Here is a 19,282-nt window from a genome sequence, read left to right on the forward strand (position 1 = left end):
GTTTCCATTACCTGCAAACAAGATTAAAATAGGCAATATCCTAGGTATAGTATATATTCAATACCATCTAGTTTTCCACAAATAACCAGCTGTTTTTATCAGAAAAAAAGCTTTTGAAGAGAAAAAAAATTCATAGTTATTTCAGAAACACACACACACGCAAACATACAAACACACACAGTAGAGAAGAGGGAAAGGTAGGCCCCAATGAGAAGAGAGAATCACTGAGATTATTACTGCTTTGATTGTAACGACAGATATTTGTCTTCTGCCTTCCCAAGTTAATACTGATTCCTCTTTGCTGGCTATACTTTGAATACAAAATCAACGTTATCAATGTTATCAAGTAAGAAAAATCAGTCAGTTGTGTCTAATCAGTTTTAATGTATGCTATGAACCTACTCTGGAACTGCTGTTCACACAAGGAGTATCTTTATTCATACATCAGTGGGGTGGAATTGGAAAGAGAAATAGCATTTATTGACAATAATAGTATGTGAGTAATTATACCAGGAATTCTGCACATGTTATTTCCTATAAGCATTTGAAAAACACAAGAAATTGGCTACCATTAACTCTTTTTAGATATGGAGTAATTGACCAAGATATTTTGTTTCATGCTCATTTTCATGAAGCATGTGTCAAGCTAATAGTCAAAACAAGAGTTAAATATTTGAAACTTCAACAATAACGTATAAACTGTTCTGCTCCAAAAGGTAATAACAATATTATGGTAAACAGAGGCAATTATGAGACAAATTAGCGAGCCATCACAGAAATAATCATTAGAGACCTGAGCTTCATCTGTTAAAAGCAATATTTAGATAATGAGGTCAAACATATATGAATTTGTGCCCAGTTTTATACATGAGATTTATGACTTTTGATAGGTAACTTTTACCTCTTTAAAGCTATATTTGTTTGTATATAAAATACTGAGAATTAAATTTAAAAGTAATTATCTGACTGCACTCATCAAATACTAAAATATTAAATGAATTAATTCCAAATTTTAATTATAACAAGAAGTAATATAAACAAGAAACATATAGACATGTAACATAAAATAGTCTATATAACATGATGCATTATATATGTGTATATACTTTTTCTTTATACAATCTTTATTTAATTTCAACTTGAAAAAAGAACAAAGGTAGAATCAATGCCCAAATAATGATGTAAACAGTGTTCAGAGATAACAGCCTCATTATTTCTTGTGTATTTATTTTATTTCTATTTTATTAGTCCTGCAGATGTCTTATAAATTTCCTCAAACTCTTCATTGGGAGGATTCAGTTCAAATAGTCAACAAAAAAGACATTTCATATAACATTATTATTTCTTAGATAATCTCTAACTTCAAATAAGTTTGAAATATTGCCTAGAAATAAAAATGTTGGCTGCTTCTATAACTCTCTAAATCATGTTAAATCCAATAAATTATTTTTCATCAAGTCAAGAAAAGAATTTTATGAGCCTCTTGTGTAGCTGCTTTCAATCATACTTAACCTGACTTCCTAGATGTCATCCAGGTAACTTAAGTAAATCAAAATTTATGCTATGCTGTCAAGAACTTCCCTTTGAGCAGGCTCAACTAAACCCTGTTGATGTTCTAGGGATGGTAAGAATTAATTTTCATTAAAGTTAATATTACATAATATCTAACAATATTTGCAATATTGGCTAAAATTTGTTATCATTAAATTTTTGCCTGAAGTTTTCTAGTAAATTGTGCGAAGAGATTTTCGGTCTTTTAATGATACAATAGAATATCAAACCTAGACATAAAATTTCATGGCTGAATTCAACAAAACTATCGTCCCTAACAGCCTATGGATTGAAGTGAGTAGAAATGTGGAGAAGTTGGGAATATTCTCAGGACAACTGAAAAATGTAAATAATATGTCAATTACAATTTTAGCAAAATACACAGCCAATTTTCTTAAGAATTTTTGTCACTTCATTTTTAGTTGTTTCTAGGGAATGAAAGTCCTTCCATCTACTGTGTGATAAAGAACTTTTGGAGAGAATCCTTACTCTCAACTTACTAAGTATAGAGAGTACCAAAGACTCTTTATGTAGAATGAGTCCATTTTCTTTTGTTTTGTTCATTTCCCCTGCAATTTATTAATTAAATTTTGAAGCTAGACTTCTAATCATTTCTTATAATATGTAGACTAAAAATTTATTCTGACCATAAGCTTTCACAGATCTAATTTGTCTGTACATACAGAATTTGTTAACCTAGAAAATTGTGTGATATTATGTTACAGATCAACTAAACAAAAACATATAAGAGTACTTAGTACATTCTTAATAGGTGATCACAGTTGTTAATTAAAATACTTTATATAATGAATAGAATATCTTAGTATGCTATGCTTTTCTACATCTCTAACATTTTAAATATTGTTTCCTCTGCAGTCCATCTGATTTCTTGTTCCTGTTTTTTGTTTGTTTGTTTGTGTATTCTTGTTAGTATGGTACACTGTTTTATGTCATTTTATTTTTAACTTTTTCTATGTATCCAAAATGGATTTGTCATAGACAAATACAGTCCCATTTGGGGTTTACATAAACTCTCATTATACAATATTTAATTGAAACATTTACAACATTTACAATTAATTTGATTATGTATAAAGTTTCTTTAAATCAACTATTTTGCTATTTGCCTTCTATTTATCCTGTCACTAATTCTTTTTACCATTTTCTTTTTTTGGCCCTATCTTCATGACCTGAATATTTTTCATGATGTTACTTTATCTTCTTTATTAGCCAGTAAGCTATAATCCTTTGTTTTCCTAATATTCATCTAAAAGTTTTTAATGTAAATCTTTATCACAGTTTATATTCAACTAATAATAAGCCATTTGCTGTAGAGTAAAATAGTCATTTTCTTTCTTAGGCTTTTCTTATTGTTGGTTTATATTTTATTCCACATATTCAAAAGCCTCATTTTGTACTGCTATAACATTACCTCTAACAGTAAGCCTTCTGTTAAAGAAATTTAAACAGTAATAGAATTCTATTTAAGCCATGACTGTTTTGAATAGTCTTCACTTGTTTATGTAGATTTAAGATTCTATTCTGAATCATTTTCTTCTGCCTGAAGGAATGAATATATATATATATATATATATATATATATTTTTTTTTTTTTTTTTTCCTCCTTGAATGTCAAGTTCTGCTGGTAGCACTCAGGGCTCACCAACACCATGGTTACACAACCCTTGATGCTCACTTGAGATGATGTTCCAGTACCTACTTGTCTTCCTGGCTACACAATCCATTATACTCTCAAAATCTGCATATGAGAAAGACATAGCAAATATAGCCCCTTTAGCAGTCTGTGATGTACTAATGGGCTTCCCACCCAAAATTCCTCTTCAAAAGGAAAAGTTTCTTTCTTTTAAAAAGAAAAAATAATGCACATTCATCCAAGATATGAATTAAATTTTTGCTGTAAACCAGGCATGTTGAAGTTACTGGGATATAGAGGATGCAGAGAAGCAAGATTACTAGGGATGTTTGGCTTATGAATGGCAAGTAGTATGGGGTGGGGGGAGAGTGAGGGGTTAGGCTGTGAATAATTCTTATCTATACAGAAACCCTACAATTAAAAACCACAACGTTTGAACTTCAACAAAATACTTAAAAGACATGCAAAGAATTAGCAATGTCAACCATAATGAAAGAAAATTAATAAAATCAGCAAGAAGAGATAATAAAAATATGTTTATTATAAATGATATTAAACAGTGAATAATTATAAACAATAAGTTTAAAAGGGCAAAATAAAACATACATATGACAGATACATGGAAAGTATAGTAGTATGAATATCTGTGTCCCTCTAAAATTTACATGTTGGAATTCTCACCTCCAATTGATGGTATTAGGAGGTAATTCACTTTGGTCATAGGGAAATAGCTTGCATGAATGGAATTAGTTTCCTTATAAAAGAGATCTTAGCCTTGCTTGTTATGGTTTAGATGTGAGGTGTTCCCCAAAAGCTCATGTGTGAGACAATGTAAGATTTATAAGTAAAATGAATTAGTCCTCTGATAGGGATTATTTTAGTGATAACTGAAGGCAGGTAGGGTGTGGCTGATGGAGATGGGTCACTGGGGACTTGCATTTGGAATATAATATTTTATCCCTGGCTAGTGGAGTATCTCTCTCTCTCTCTGCTACCTAGCCATATCCTGAGCTGCTTCCCTCAAACACACTATTTAGTCATGATGTTCTGCTTCACTTCGAACCCTGAAGAATGGAGTTGACTATCCATGAACTAAGTCCTCTGAAACTGTAAACCCCAGAATATACTTTTCCCCCTAAAATTGTTCATGATAAGTCTTTTGGTCTAGGAGGGGAAAAGCTATCTAAAAATACTGCTTGATTCCTGGAAAAACAGAGCTACAAGGTGTCACATCATTAATCGATCCTCAGAAGATACCTTTACCTTGTTATTTCAAGTCTTCAGAAATGTGAGAAAGAAGATGCATTGGATATAGGCCACCAAGGTAATGGTGGTATTTTTTTTTTTAATAGCAGCTTGAATGGAAAAAGAAACTATGCATAAGAGAGATGGAAAGAGAGACCAGACAGAAAGAAAGAGACATATATAAAGAAAAAATAATAATAATCCTCATTGAATTGCCATACACCAAAAGAATGCCTAAGTTTTAAAAATAGTAATGACAGTAGTTCACACATTACAGAAATATTTTTAATGAAGTTAGAGAAATCGCATCAGGCAATATTTAAAATTTTTAAATGAAACAATATTTAAAAAAAACGAATAAAATTATCATAAGCCATAGTGCATTATTAAGCAACACAAATAAGGTATCATAGGAGTCCTTAAAATAAGAGGGAGAGAGAAAAAAAAAAACAGTTTTAAAAATATTTGTTAAAAAATGTTCTAAACTTAATTAAAAGAGTAAATTCATAGTTCCTAAGGAGCTAGAGAAAAAAAATCAAAATGATGAAAATGATAAAAGTATATCTAGAAACATCTTAACTAGATCAATACCAGTAATACTGAAATCACTCTTGAACAACCACAGGTAATGTGAAATATGATCAGAGAAAAGTAGATGAGAATGACAGAGCTCTTGAAGGAAATAATGTGTGCCGGAAAAAAAATATTAGATGGCATCTAAGAAGTCAATCAAGATCTGTATGACAAATTAAATTATATTTCCAAAAGAAATCCTAAAACTTCGATTTTGGACATGTGAAGAATGAAAAAGTCATCACCAGCAAATCTGGATTTTAATAAAAAGGAAAGAAAAGGTCTTTTGGACGGAAGGAAATGAAACAAGATGGAAATCTGAAGCTACATAAAGAAATGAAGAGTATCCAAAAAGGTTATTTCAGTAAATATATTTTTTTCTTTTACTATTTTCATTTCTATAGAAGATATTTGACAATTTATAGAAGTGTTATAGTAATATGATGTCAGGTATTTTAGGAACAAGTAGAAGTAAAATATATACCAACAATGGCACAAATAGCTTATTATTAGTTAAACAGAAGATGTGATAAATATTTACATTAAAAAAACCTTAAGATAAAAATGGGGAAAACAAAAAGTCTTATAGCTGTTTTATGTAGATAAAATCTAACCATGAAAAATAATCAAATAATCAAAATTAGGCAAAAAGAGAAGAAAGCAAAAAATAAATAAATAAATACTCAGAGATGGTGTTAGAGTCTGTAAACAAGTCAGGATAGCACCTGGCATTTTGCCAGAGGGAGTGGTTTGTGAAGTAAGGCCAGGGAGCCATTAAGTGTGGAGATTTCTTATTGGTGTATCTAGTTTATGCTAATTAAGATAAGCTGTATGAAATGTATAAATACCGCTCCTGTCCTACAAGAAACGGCTCCTACTCCTGCTGTATCAATCTACACAAGTTGCTCGTCACCCCCCCTCCCCTGTTATTTTGCTGCAGCTGGACTGCGGCAAGATGGGATAAATAGAAAGTAGCAGATAGTATCCTTATAAGTAGTAAAAGTAATTTTAATAGTTCTAAACCCTTCAACTAAAAGTCATAATTGAGAGTTTGGATTAAAAAAAATTAAAATATAACTGTAAACTTCCTATAAGAAAGAATTCTATTTTGGTATCAAAGAGAAAATTTTAAAACTTAAGTAACAGAAAAGAGTGTACCCAAAAGGAAGAAAACAGTAGAAGGAAAGAGACATGCAGATTATAGAGGAATGAATATTTCAATTAATGCAAGACATTTTACATTATTAACAAGTTTGCTTATTTCAGGAGACTGAACTGTTCTGTATTATAGAACTTAAAATGTATGAATTAAATTTTATATAATTGAAAACCTGCAAAATTGAAGAGAAAACATATTATTACAAATATAATAATAGATTTCAATAACTCCTACTAATTGAAGACAAAGTAGACAGAAGAGCAATAAGGGAATAAAAGACTGACAAACTCTACCAACAACTTGATCTAATTGTCAATTATAGAACATCACTTCCAAAAAGGCAGAACACTCACTCATTTTTTAAAAGTTTATATAAAACTTCTACCAAGATAGACATTATTTTAAAATATAACAACAGTCACAACACATTGAAAATGATCTGACTAAAGCAAAGCATTTTTTCAGCCATAGTAATATTAAATCATAAAACAAGAATATAAAAATAGCTAGAAAATACCAACAATTTTGAATCTAAGCAATATATCTGTAAACAATTGGTGGAACACACACACACAGAGACACACATACAGTTATTCTGAGATTCAAGAAAATTTTAAATCTACTTATAAAAATTGTTGGAGTCATCTAAATAATGTTAATGTAGTTAAAATTATAACACTAACAATTTATATTGCTGAATAAGAAATATTCCAAAATAAGAACTTAAGCTTCTTTTTTAAGAACTCAAAGTATAGCAAATGTAATCCAAAGAAAGTAAATTGTATTACTACCACTCTATATCAATCATTAAGATTTACTGTGAAATTCAAAATTATGTTGTATAAGATTTGTGAGGCTTGACACCATGAGTATGTTTGTTTCAGTTAACTCTTCAAAGTATCAGTATTCCAGCCATTTCTTCATAAATAAATAGCTTAAAATCCAACTATTAGGTGAGCCATGTTTTAATAACTGGCGGAAATTATATCTGACATTGTTAAAAAAGAGAAAAAAATAAAATAAAAATCAATTTGCCAACTAGATTCATCAACTTTATATATGCTTTTTTTTTCTTTGTCTATCTAAATAAAGCCTTTAGAGCTGGGCACTATGGCTCATGTCTGTAATCCCATTGGTTCATGAAGCTGAGGCAGAGGATACAATTTAAATCCAGCTTCAGCAAAATCAAGGTGCTAAGCAACTCAGTGAGACCCATCTCTAAATAAAATACAAAATAGCCTGGGATGTGGCTCAGTGGTTGAGTGCCCATGAGTTCAATCCTGGGTAACCAACCCCCAAAATAATAAAGCTTTTAGTTTTCATGTGTCAACTTCTTAAAGCTTTGTTTAAACAGGTTCTTCCTATGCAATTTCTCTGACCTATGAAGCCAAACATATTTATTTTTTAATGTCATATAGGGTAATTAGTTGCAGGGAAAAATTAACAATTTATTGACTATCTGTCAGATAACTAAGACCTACAGTTTAAAAAAAAAATCTAACTAAAAAATAAATTGGCTGGGCATGGTAGTACATACCTGTAATCCCAGTTGTTCAGGAGGATGAGGCAGGAGATCACAAGTTCAATACCAGATACAGCAACATAGTAAGCCCCTGTCTCAAAATGAAAAATAAGTTCTAGGTTGTAGCTCAGTTATTAAGTATCCTGGGGTAAGTCCCTGGTACCAAAGGGGTTAAAAAAAAAAGAAAGAAAGAAAGTAAAAGTAAATCTAAAGAAGGAACATTAACTCCTTATGTTCTGGAAATCACATGCAGAGGGTGAAAGACAATGAACCCCCCAAAATAGATGAAGCTTAATAGAACACACCTCATAGAGCCGTTTTGAGAACTACTTGTGTAAAACATTTCATCCATCCCTCCAGAGGCCTTCGTTTCTCACCAGAAAATTAATTTCATGGTTAGAAAAATTTTAAAGGATCTTCCATTTTATTGATCTGAAAAATCAATTAAAATGTAAATTATAAGGACACAGACTTCATTTAATGCCTGGCAGAAAGTAGGCCCTCAATAAAAATTATAGAATGCATTAAAAAATTTAAATGTAAAATTTTGTCACTAAAACCTGGGAGTTAAACCCATACTTTTAGAGGATTATGTGAAGTATTTTTCTAAGCCTTGAATTATGCATACCCAGAAAATATGTCAAAGTTTTTACACATTTTTTTAACATGTAAAGAGATCTACATCTCTGGGGATGCTGTCAAATATAATTAATGATACAACTTTATTTATAACCCAGGAACCATCTTCATATTTGTTTTTCTCCAGTTTAGATAATCATCAATAATCATCACAAATCTAGGTGAGACTCTGGTGTACAGAAAAGACAATAAATACTAACTTTGACTCCAAACATTACAAAGGCAAAAGTTCAATGCAAAACAAGGGCAAAATATTCCTGAATTAAAAAGTGATCTTCATGTCTGTCAATTCAAATTAAGTATTAAGAAAAGCACATAAGACCTCGAGATAATTACTGAATTAGTGCGTCTCTCTTGGATGTCACAGTGGGGATTATCTGCCTTGTCTGCTAAATCCCTGCCACTCCATGAAATCCTTAAAACTAGTATCAAATCTTTAAAAAATGGACACATAACCTATGTCCAAATGCTGTGCTTAAAAGATTTAAAGATGATAAAAACCAATAATACGTAAAATCTGAATCTGTATTTCTAGGGCAAGACTTGAATATTATATCCAGGGTATAAATGCTGAAGGGCAAAATCCAGTAAGGAACTCCAAGACTCAATTCTATGAATACAAACTCGTATTTCACCTAAGTAGAAATTATTTTCTCATCAAGCAATTTAATTTAATCAATGTTTCCATAACATCCTATCATTTTATGATGTTTGATCTGTGAAAATTGAAGAGAACTTAAAATCTAAAAACTGAGACACTCTTAACTTTTGGGAGATTTTGTGTTGACTTTCAAAAATTTCATGCTTTAGCATCATTTTTTACTAGCACTGACTAGGTATAGTTGACAAATAGAATTTTTGCATGTTAACAGTATACCAGAACATATTTTGATATATTTCAACATGGTTAGATCAAAGTACTTAATATAACCATCCGCTCACACTTATTATTTGTGAGAATATTCAAAATCTGTTCTCTTGGCAATTTTCTAGTAACCTGAAAGTTGTAGCAGAATTTTTTCTTCTCTGATTGGCCACTGAATTTTTATCAGATGAGTCATGGTTACAGAGACAGTGAAACACAATTAGTGGATCTATCATAAGCAATTTGCATCCTAGTTGACAGGAAAATGATTAAAAGGATAGAAAATGTATAATAATAATAATACTAATAATAATTAAAGAAGATTTATAGAATCTGACCTAAAGAAGGAATCTATAGAAAAAGGACATGCAATTCAAATTATAAATGAAAATAAATTACCTCAAAACATAATGATATTTCAGAAAATGTGATAACAAATAAAAATATTAAAAGTAATGAGAAAACAAATTGAAAATACTTTCAAAGGAAAAACAAATAGAGGTGTAGATGACTCCTAGTGGAGTCCAATATGTAATGTGATGATGTCTTTAAAAGCTTAAAGAAAATAAGGGCCAGCCAATCTAGAATTTCATGCTTCATGTAAATGCTCTGTAAGAAATAAAATTAGTTTTAGAAACCTTATACAGAGATTTCATAATCAGCAAATCTATACCAAGGATATGATCTGAAGAGGGTTATAATTTCTGATAGAAGGTCAGAGATGCAGAATGTATACTAATGTCAGAGGAGGGCTCAATATTTGCTTAAATCTTACTGCCTATTTATCATATGAAATATTAATAACTTACAGTGGGGTTAAAATTACTTAGATACAAAATCCATGGGAAAGAGCATGTGTGTGAGGAAGTTGATGAAGATTCTTACTTCTTCAGGAAGTTGATTACTCAACATTAGAGTCCCATATAATAAAACCAAGTTTGAAACTTTGACCACTAAATAAAATAGTAAATAGTATCTAAAATTTAAAAAATGCAGCTTTTAAAAAAAAATAGTCAAAATTGTCCTAATAAAGAGTGTAAAGGTAAAACAAAACATAGGATACAGGAAGATGGCATAATTAAACCAAAACACAGAAGTGAGGAAACATAGCTATATTGTCTACATGCTCAAATTAAGAATAAAAATCTTTGGATGAACTAAAAATACTATGCAGATTAAAAGAGATAAGTCCACATAAAATCTGATAATGTTTAAAACAAAAATGAGAAAAGATACAATCCATAAACACACATATATTCATGTTCATATATTAGTAGAAGACAAAGTAGACCTTTGTATAGAGACCATTACAAGAGAATGTACAATAATAATCAAAACAATAATTTTCTTTTTTTTTTAAAGAGAGAGGAGAGGGGGAGAGAGAGAGAGAGAGAGAGAGAGAGAGAGAGAGAGAGAGAGAGAGAGAATTTTATTTATTTATTTTAGTTCTTAGCGGACACAACATCTTTGTATGTGGTGCTGAGGATCGAACCCGGGCCGCACACATGCCAGGCGAGTGCGCTACCACTTGAGCCACATCCCCAGCCCCAAAACAATAATTTTCCAGGAATAGATATCTATTCTAAATGAGTGTCTATAAGTTTAAAAATCTCAATGTAACTGAAGTGGCGGATTTTCATATTAAAGAACAAAAGATTCTGAGTCAGAGCTAGATACATTCCCTTACCATTGGAATGACTACCTTTCTGTCCTTGGGGACTTGGTGGATCTCAGTTGTTTGATTGCTTTTTATCCATGGAATTGAACAATAATCCTAATCTCACCAGCCTTTTCTAGTGAATTTCAACTTGTGAAAGCATAAATATTGTACACAATATAGGATACACATTAGCATCTCACACTATGAAACAGCTTTTAAGACTTAAAATATCTGTAGTATTTTTGATAGTTGTTACTTAAGGAGATATCAAGACTGGAAGTCAGGAAGTGAGGACTTGTCTTGTCTTTGCCATTGACTTGTCTCATTGCCTCACTAGGCCAGCCCATATGCTCTTGGAGCCTCAGCCTCTCAATTTGCAGAGTGATACTAAAATGTATGAATCATGGACCCACCAGCAGATCAGGCCCAGCGGCCTGCTGAAGGGCAGAGCTGCCCCCTCCCCCCGCGCCAGCAAGGTAGGCGGAACTGTGACCACCAACAGAACAGGCTCAGTGGCCTGCGGAGGGGCAGAGCTGCCAACCACGCCTGCAAAGTAGGCGGACCTGCAGCCCACCAGCAGAGTAGGCCCAGCAACCCGCGGAGGGGCAGAGCCGCCCCATGCACCTGCAAGGTAGGCGGACCTGCGACCCACCAGCAGATCAGGCCCAGCGGCCTGCTGAGGGGCAGATCCACACCCTCCCCCCTCGCCTGCAAGGTAGGCGGACCTGCGACCCACCAGAAGAACAGGCCCAGCGGCCTGCTGAGGGGAAGAGCTGCCACCTCCCCCCACGCCAGCAAGGTAGGCGGAGCTGTGACCATCAACAGAACAGGCCCAGTGGCCCACGGAGGGACAGAGCTGCCAACCACGCCTGCAAGTTAGGCGGATCTGCGACCCACCTGCAGAATAGGCCCAGCGGCCTGCTGAGGGGCAGAGCCGCCCCCTCCCCCTGCGTCTGCAACGTAGGCGGAAATGTGACCACCGACAGAACAGGCCCAGTGACCCACGGAGGGACAGAGCTGCCAACCACGCCTGCAAGGTAGGCAGACCTGCGACCCACTGGCAGAATAGGCCCAGGAACCCGCAGAGGGGCAGAGCCACCCCACTTGCCTGCAAGGTAGGCGGACCTGTGACCCACCAACAGAACAGTCCCAGTGGCCTGCAGAAGGGCAGAGCCGCTTCCCGTGCCTGCAAGGTAGGTGGACCTGTGACCCACCAGCAGAACAGGCCCAGTGGCCAGCGGAGGGCCAGAGCTGCCTCCCCCCCGTGCCTGCAAGGTAGGTGGAACTGTGACCACTGACAGAACAGGCCCAGCGACCCATGGAGGGGCAGAGCCGCCGCCCGTGCCTGCAAGGTAGGTGCACCTGCTATCAACCAGCAGAACAGGCCCGGCGGCCTGCCGGTGTGGTAGGCACATAGCCCCAATTGGAGGAGGAGCAGAGCCCCTGCCCACGCCTGCGTGGGAGGCTTTGCAACTATACAAGAGTAATACAAATATATAGGGGGAAAATTCAGTAACACAACAGTTTCAGCAAGCAGAAAGAAACGCGAACAGTATGAAGAGACAAGGAAAGAAAGGACCATAAGCAATGCAGGTCAACTCAATGTTAGAAGAGGTAATATCTGCAGCACATGGAATGTCAGATAAAGAATTCAGGAGATACATGCTTCAGATGATCTGGAGTCTCAAGGTGTCGCGACCCCTCGCCGGCAAGGGAAACACGACACAGGATTCTTCTTTCAGCAGTTTACTCAGGACCTTTGAATCATGATGAGAAAACAGGAACAAGAGAGCGAGTGGTCGGTCTGCCCTGGCTTATGTACCCAGCCCCGCCAATGAACTAGCACCACATGGAAAAGTCTAATAGGTACAGCGCAGTGGAAGCAGGCCAGAGCCCAGCCCCACAGCCTTACAAGGAGTTGTTTACTTCTAACAACTCTAACCGCTAACGAAGCGGAAGCAGAGACCAGCGCCATATTCAGGGTGTGGTCGCCGGCTCCCAACATCAAGGAAGACATTAGACAGCAAAATCAGACAATGAAAGATCTCTTCAACAATGAAATACATAAACAAATCCAGGAAGCAAAAGATCAACTATACAGGGAGATAGAGGTTATAAAAAACAAACAAACAGAAATCCTAGAAATGCAGGAAGCAATAAACCAACTTAAAAACTCAATTGAGAATACTACCAGCAGAGTAGAACACTTAGAAGATAGAACATCAGACAATGAAGACAAAGTATTTCAACTTGAAAAGAACATAGACAGCTCAGCAAGTCTACTAAGAAACCATGAGCAGAACATCCAAGAAATATGGGATAACATAAAGAGACCAAAGGAAGGTATAGAGGTCCAAACCAAAGGAATGAGCAATCTATTCAATGAAATAATTCGAGAAAACTTCCCAGACTTGAAGAATGAGACAGAATCCCAAATCCTAGAAGCCTACAGGACACCAAATGTGCAAAATCATAAGAGATCCACACCTAGACACATTATAATGAAGATGCCCAACATACAGAATAAGGAGAGAATTTTAAAAGCTACAAGAGAAAAGAAGCAGATTACATTTAGGGGTAAACCAATCAGGGTAACAGCTCATCTCTCAACACAGACTTTGAAAGCTAGAAGATCCTGGAATAACATATTTCAAACACTGAAAGAAAATGGGTTCCAACCAAGAATTGTGTATCCAGCAAAATTAAGCTTCAGGATGGAAGATGAAATTAAGACCTTCCACGATAAACAAAAGTTAAAAGAATTTGCAGCTAGAAAACCATCTTTCCGGGGCTGGGGATGTGGCTCAAGCGGTAGCGCGCTCGCCTGGCATGCGTGCGGCCCGGGTTCGATCCTCAGCACCACATACAAGCGAAGATGTTGTGTCTGCCGAGAACTACGAAAAAATAAATAAATGTTAATATTCTCTCTCTCTCTCTCTGTCCCCCTCTCACTCTCTTTAAAAAAAAAAAAAAAAAAAAAAAAAAAAAAAAGAAAACCATCTTTCCAAAAAATCCTCGGCAAAACATTATAGGAAGAGGAAATGGAAAATAACAATGAAAACCAATAGTGGAAGGTAGGACAGTAAAGGGGGGAAAATAATCAATGAGGAAAACAAACCATGTTCAGTAACATAAATAAACAAATATGGCTGGAAGGATAACCCATATCTCAATAATAACCCTAAATGTTAATGGCTTAAACTCACCAATTAAGAGACACAGGCTAGTAGAATGGATCACAAAACATGACCCAACAATATGCTGCCTACAGGAGACGCATTTGATAGGAAAAGACATACATTGACTGAAGGTGAAAGGTTGGGAAAAATCATATCACTCATATGGATTTCAGAAACAAGAATGAGTATCCATACTCATATCAAATAAAATAGATTTAAAGCCAAAGTTAATCAAAAGGGATAAAGAGGGACACTACATACTGCTCAAGGGAACCATACACCAACAAGACATAACAATCATAAATATATATGCCCCAAACAATGGTGCAGCCATGTTCATCAAACAAACTCTTCTCAAGTTCAAGAGTCTAATAGACCAACATACAATAATCATGGGAGACTTCAACACACCTCTCTCACCACTGGACAGATCTTCCAAACAAAAGTTGAATAAGGAAACTATAGAACTCAATAACACAATTAACAACCTAGACTTAATTGACATATATAGAATATACCACCCAACATCAAGCAGTTACACTTTTTTCTCAGCAGCACATGGATCCTTCTCAAAAATAGATCGTATATTATGTCACAGGGCAACTCTTAGACAATATAAAGGAGTAGAGATAATACCATGCATCTTATCTGATCATAATGGAATGAAACTGAAAATCAACGATAAAAGAAGGAAGGCAAAATCATGCATCACTTGGAGAATGAACAATAGGTTACTGAATGATCAATGGGTTATAGAAGACATCAAGGAGGAAATTAAAAACTTCTTAGAGTTAAATGAAAACACAGACACAACATATCAGAATCTATGGGACACATTGAAAGCAGTTCTAAGAGGAAAATTCATTGCTTGGAGTTCATTCCTTAAAAAAAGAAAAACCAACAAATAAATGATCTCATACTTCATCTCAAAATCCTAGAAAAAGAAGAGCAAAACAACAGCAAAAGAAGTAGAAGGCAAGAAATAATTAAAATCAGAGAGAAATTGAAGAAGATCTTAGAAGATGGAAAAATATACCCTGTTCATGGATAGGCAGAACTAACATCATCAAAATGGCGATATTACCAAAAGTTCTCTATAGGTTTAATGCAATGCCAATCAAAATCCCAAGGCATTTCTTGTAGAAATAGAGAAAGCAATCATGAAATTCATATGGAAAAATAAAAGACCCAGAATAGCAAAAACAATGCTAAGCAGGAAGTGTGAATCAGGTGGTATAGCGATACCAGACTTCAAACTATATTACAGAGCAATAGTAACAAAAACAGCATGGTATTGGTACCAAAACAGGTGGGTGGACCAATGGTACAGAATAGAGGACACAGAAGCCAACCCACAAAACTACAACTTTCTTATATTTGATAAAGGGGCTAAAAGCATGCAATGGAGGAAGGATAGCATCTTCAACAAATGGTGCTGGGAAAACTGGAAATCCATATGCAACAAAATGAAACTGAATCCCTTTCTCTCGCCGTGCACAAAAGTTAACTCAAAATGGATCAAGGAGCTTGATATCAAATCAGAGACAAGGCATCTGATAGAAGAAAAAGTTGACTACGACCTACATAGTGTGGGGTCGGGCTCCAAATTTCTCAATAGGACACCCATAGCACAAGAGTTAATATCTAGAATCAACAAATGGGACTTACTCAAACTAAAAAGTTTTTTCTCAGCAAGAGAAACAATAAGAGAGGTAAATAGGGAGCCTACATCCTGGGAACAAATCTTTACTCCTCACACTTCAGATAGAGCCCTAATATCCAGAGTATATAAAGAACTCAAAAAATTAGACAATAAGATAACAAATAACCCAATCAACAAATGGGCCAAGGACCTAAACAGACACTTCTCAGAGGAGGACATACAATCAATCAACAAGTACATGAAAAAATGCTCACCATCTCTAGCAGTCAGAGAAATGCAAATCAAAACCACCCTAAGATACCATCTCACTCCAGTAAGATTGGCAGCCATTATGAAGTGAAACAACAAGTGCTGGCGAGGATGTGGGGAAAAGTGTACACTTGTACATTGTTGGTGGGGCTGCAAATTGGTATGGCCAATTTGGAAAGCAGTATGGAGATTTCTTGGAAAGCTGGGAATGGAACCACCATTTGACCCAGCTATTCCCCTTCTTGGTCTATTCCCTAAAGACCTAACAAGAGCATGCTACAGGGACACTGCTACATCGATGTTCATAGCAGCACAATTCACAATAGCAAGACTGTGGAAGCAACCTAGATGCCCTTCAATAGACGAATGGATAAAAAAAAAAAATGTGGCATTTATACACAATGGAGTATTACTCTGCATTAAAAAATGACAAAATCATAGAATTTGGAGGGAAATGGATGGCATTAGAGCAGATTATGCTAAGTGAAGCTAGCCAATCCCTAAAAAACAAATGCCAAATATCTCCTTTGATATAAGGAGAGTAACTAAGAACAGAGTAGGGAAGAAGAGCATGAGAAGATGACTAACATTAAACAGGGATGAGAGGTGGGAGGGAAAGGGAGAGAGACGGGAAATTGCATGGAAATGGAAGGAGACCCTCAGGGTTATACAAAATTACATACAAGAGGAAGTGAGGGGAAAGGGAAAAATAATACAAGGGGGAGAAATAAATTACAGTAGAGGGGGTAGAGAGAGAAGAGGGGAGGAGAGGGGAGGGGAGGGGGGATAGTAGAGGATAGGAAAGGCAGCAGAATACAACAGACATGAGTATGTCAATATGTAAATCAGTGGAAGTGTAACTGATGTGATTCTACAATCTGTATACGGGGTAAAAATGGGAGTTCATGACCCACTTGAATCAAAGTGTGAAATATGATATATCAAGAACTATGTAATGTTTTGAACAACCAATAAAAAAAAGAAAAATAAAGAAAAAAAATAAAATGTATGAATCTTGACCTTCTGTCAGTGGCACTTCCTGCTTCCTCTAGAACATTATATAGGGACAAAATGAGGTCATCACAATACAGAGAATACATGATTTGCTTTTACCATCTTTAGAAGAAGGCATCCTGTTCCCTGATACCATCCTATGATCCCTTAGGTGGGCCTCTATGTGTGGCAGCTCTCACAATTCTATGGGAATAGAATATTGACCCTTCCAGCTCTCTGCTTCTTTAGCTGTGATAACTTATTCTTTTTTTTATCCAATGTTTTATTTTATTCAACAATAAGCAAACAGCAGAGTGAATACAACATTAAGCAACTCCAGTTTATTCTTAAGCAGTGATGTGTGATCAGCTCAGCAGATTCAGGAACCCCCAACAGCCCAAGGCACAGCAATACTGCCCATCTAGAGGGCCAGGCCTCATCAGCAGCAAGCCATCCTCCCTCTTGCTTTATCCAGTTTTGTTCTTTAAAGGAGCCAGAGCAGGACGTTCACTCCTAGGAGCTACCTGTGCACATGCTGAGGGGCAGCTGAGATGCCAGCCTCTGTCTTGGTCAGAGACAGCAAATCCTTCTCCTTTTCTAAACTTTCCTTAAAGATGAATTTATACTTTGCTCTGTTTCTGTAATACTTTCACCTGGATTTCCTTTTCTTTAAATTCTGGGTTGCTATTCTTTACTAACAATGTGATGACCCCATCCCCGTACCAAACTATCCCCCAACACAGAGTTCAAATTAGATGAAAATATAACCCAGGATGTGTGACTATCTAAAATTGCAAGGAACAAGCAACAGGAAAAGTCACACTAAATCGCTATCTGAAAGCTCAGACCTCACCTGTGCCAAGGGAGCCAGGAATAGGAGAGCTCTACAATCATCTCTGAAGTAGAGAATACTGCCGGGGTATTCAGGACCATTTATCTCTGCCAGTTTCCCCTACTTCTCAGACAGCTGATCATACAGTTTGGGCACATAGTATTCCCATTCAGCCTGGTAACTCAGCCAGCCACTGAGGACCCCAGCTTGTACTCCTTGCAAAAGGCTGCCACCTTGAATTTGCCTTGTCTCCCTGTGGTTGCTGAGAATGAGTTCACCCCACTTTCAGTGGCTTTGTCCTGTTCGAAGACCAGCCAGATATAGCAGTGGATGTCTGTGCCACTGGCAGGCCCAGAGCCCCTATAAATCGAGAGGACCTACCTCTGCTATTGTCCTTGCCTTTCATGCTGAATGCTAGAAAATGGTGCCATTCCCTGTATTTGGGAGACTGCCTGCTAGGAGCATCCGGGTCTGTCAGGACCACGGTGTGGAGTTTATTTGGATCAAGAGCATCTCATGTAATGCTGGTGGGTCTGTTCTTAATCTGGATCACCGTCAGTACTTTGCCCAGCTTGTCCACCCCCTTAAGCCACCTGCAGTGGGTACTGGGGCTGCTTCTCTACCTCCTGCAGGCTCAATGTCCTGGACCACTTGCTGAGGTCTACCCACATGGCTGTGCAGAGCTGGCAGTTCAGCTGCGAACCTGGTGCGAAGTGAAAAGCAGACACACTGCACAGACTTGGAACAGTCCCTGAGGCTAGTATTGATTTTTTAATTTTTTTTTTTAAATTTTAACTATACATAGCAGTAGAATGCATTTATATACTTTGATATATCATACATAGCTGGGATATAATTTCTCATTTTTATGAGTGTACATGTTGCAGAATCATATTGGTTGTGTAGTCACATATATACATACAGTAAGCAACTCCAGATTGTTCTTATGTAATGATGTGTGATCAGCTCTGTTTGCTCAGAATGTGCTTCAGAAATGCTTCATTCTATCTTTCCTATCCCCACATCCTCTCCCTTCTCTCCCATCATTTCCCTCTATCTAAGGTAATTCTATTCTTCCCTAGTGCCCCTCGCCTTATTATGAATTACCATTTGCATATTAGAGAAAACATTCAGCCTTTGATTTTGTGGGATTGGCTGATTTCACTTAGCATGATATTCTCCAACTCCAAACATTTACTGGCAAATTCCATAATTTCACTCTTCTTTAAAGCAGAGTAATATTCCATTGAGTATATATGCCATATTTTCTTTATCCATTCATCTATTAAGGGATACCTATGTTGGTTCCATAGTCTAGCTATTGTGTATTGAGATGCTATAATGACACATCCATTGATGTGGATGCGTCACTATAATATACAGACTAAGTATATACTCCTTTGGGTATAAACCAAGGAGTAGGATAGCTGGGTCAAATGGAGGTTCCATTCCCAATTTTCTGAAAGATCTCTGTACTGCTTTCCGTAGTGGTTATACC

The 19,282-nt window shown here is 36.1% G+C and overlaps 1 pseudogene; it reads right to left on the reverse strand.

Annotated features, from left to right (window-relative positions):
* Window positions 1-17,904: 17,904 nt before the first annotated feature.
* LOC113179514 (phosphatidylethanolamine-binding protein 1 pseudogene) lies at window positions 17,905-18,455 on the reverse strand (annotated as a pseudogene).
* Window positions 18,456-19,282: the final 827 nt, after the last annotated feature.

Source organism: Urocitellus parryii, chromosome 4 (genome assembly GCF_045843805.1).
Source record: "Urocitellus parryii isolate mUroPar1 chromosome 4, mUroPar1.hap1, whole genome shotgun sequence".
Classification (NCBI taxonomy): domain Eukaryota; kingdom Metazoa; phylum Chordata; class Mammalia; order Rodentia; family Sciuridae; genus Urocitellus; species Urocitellus parryii.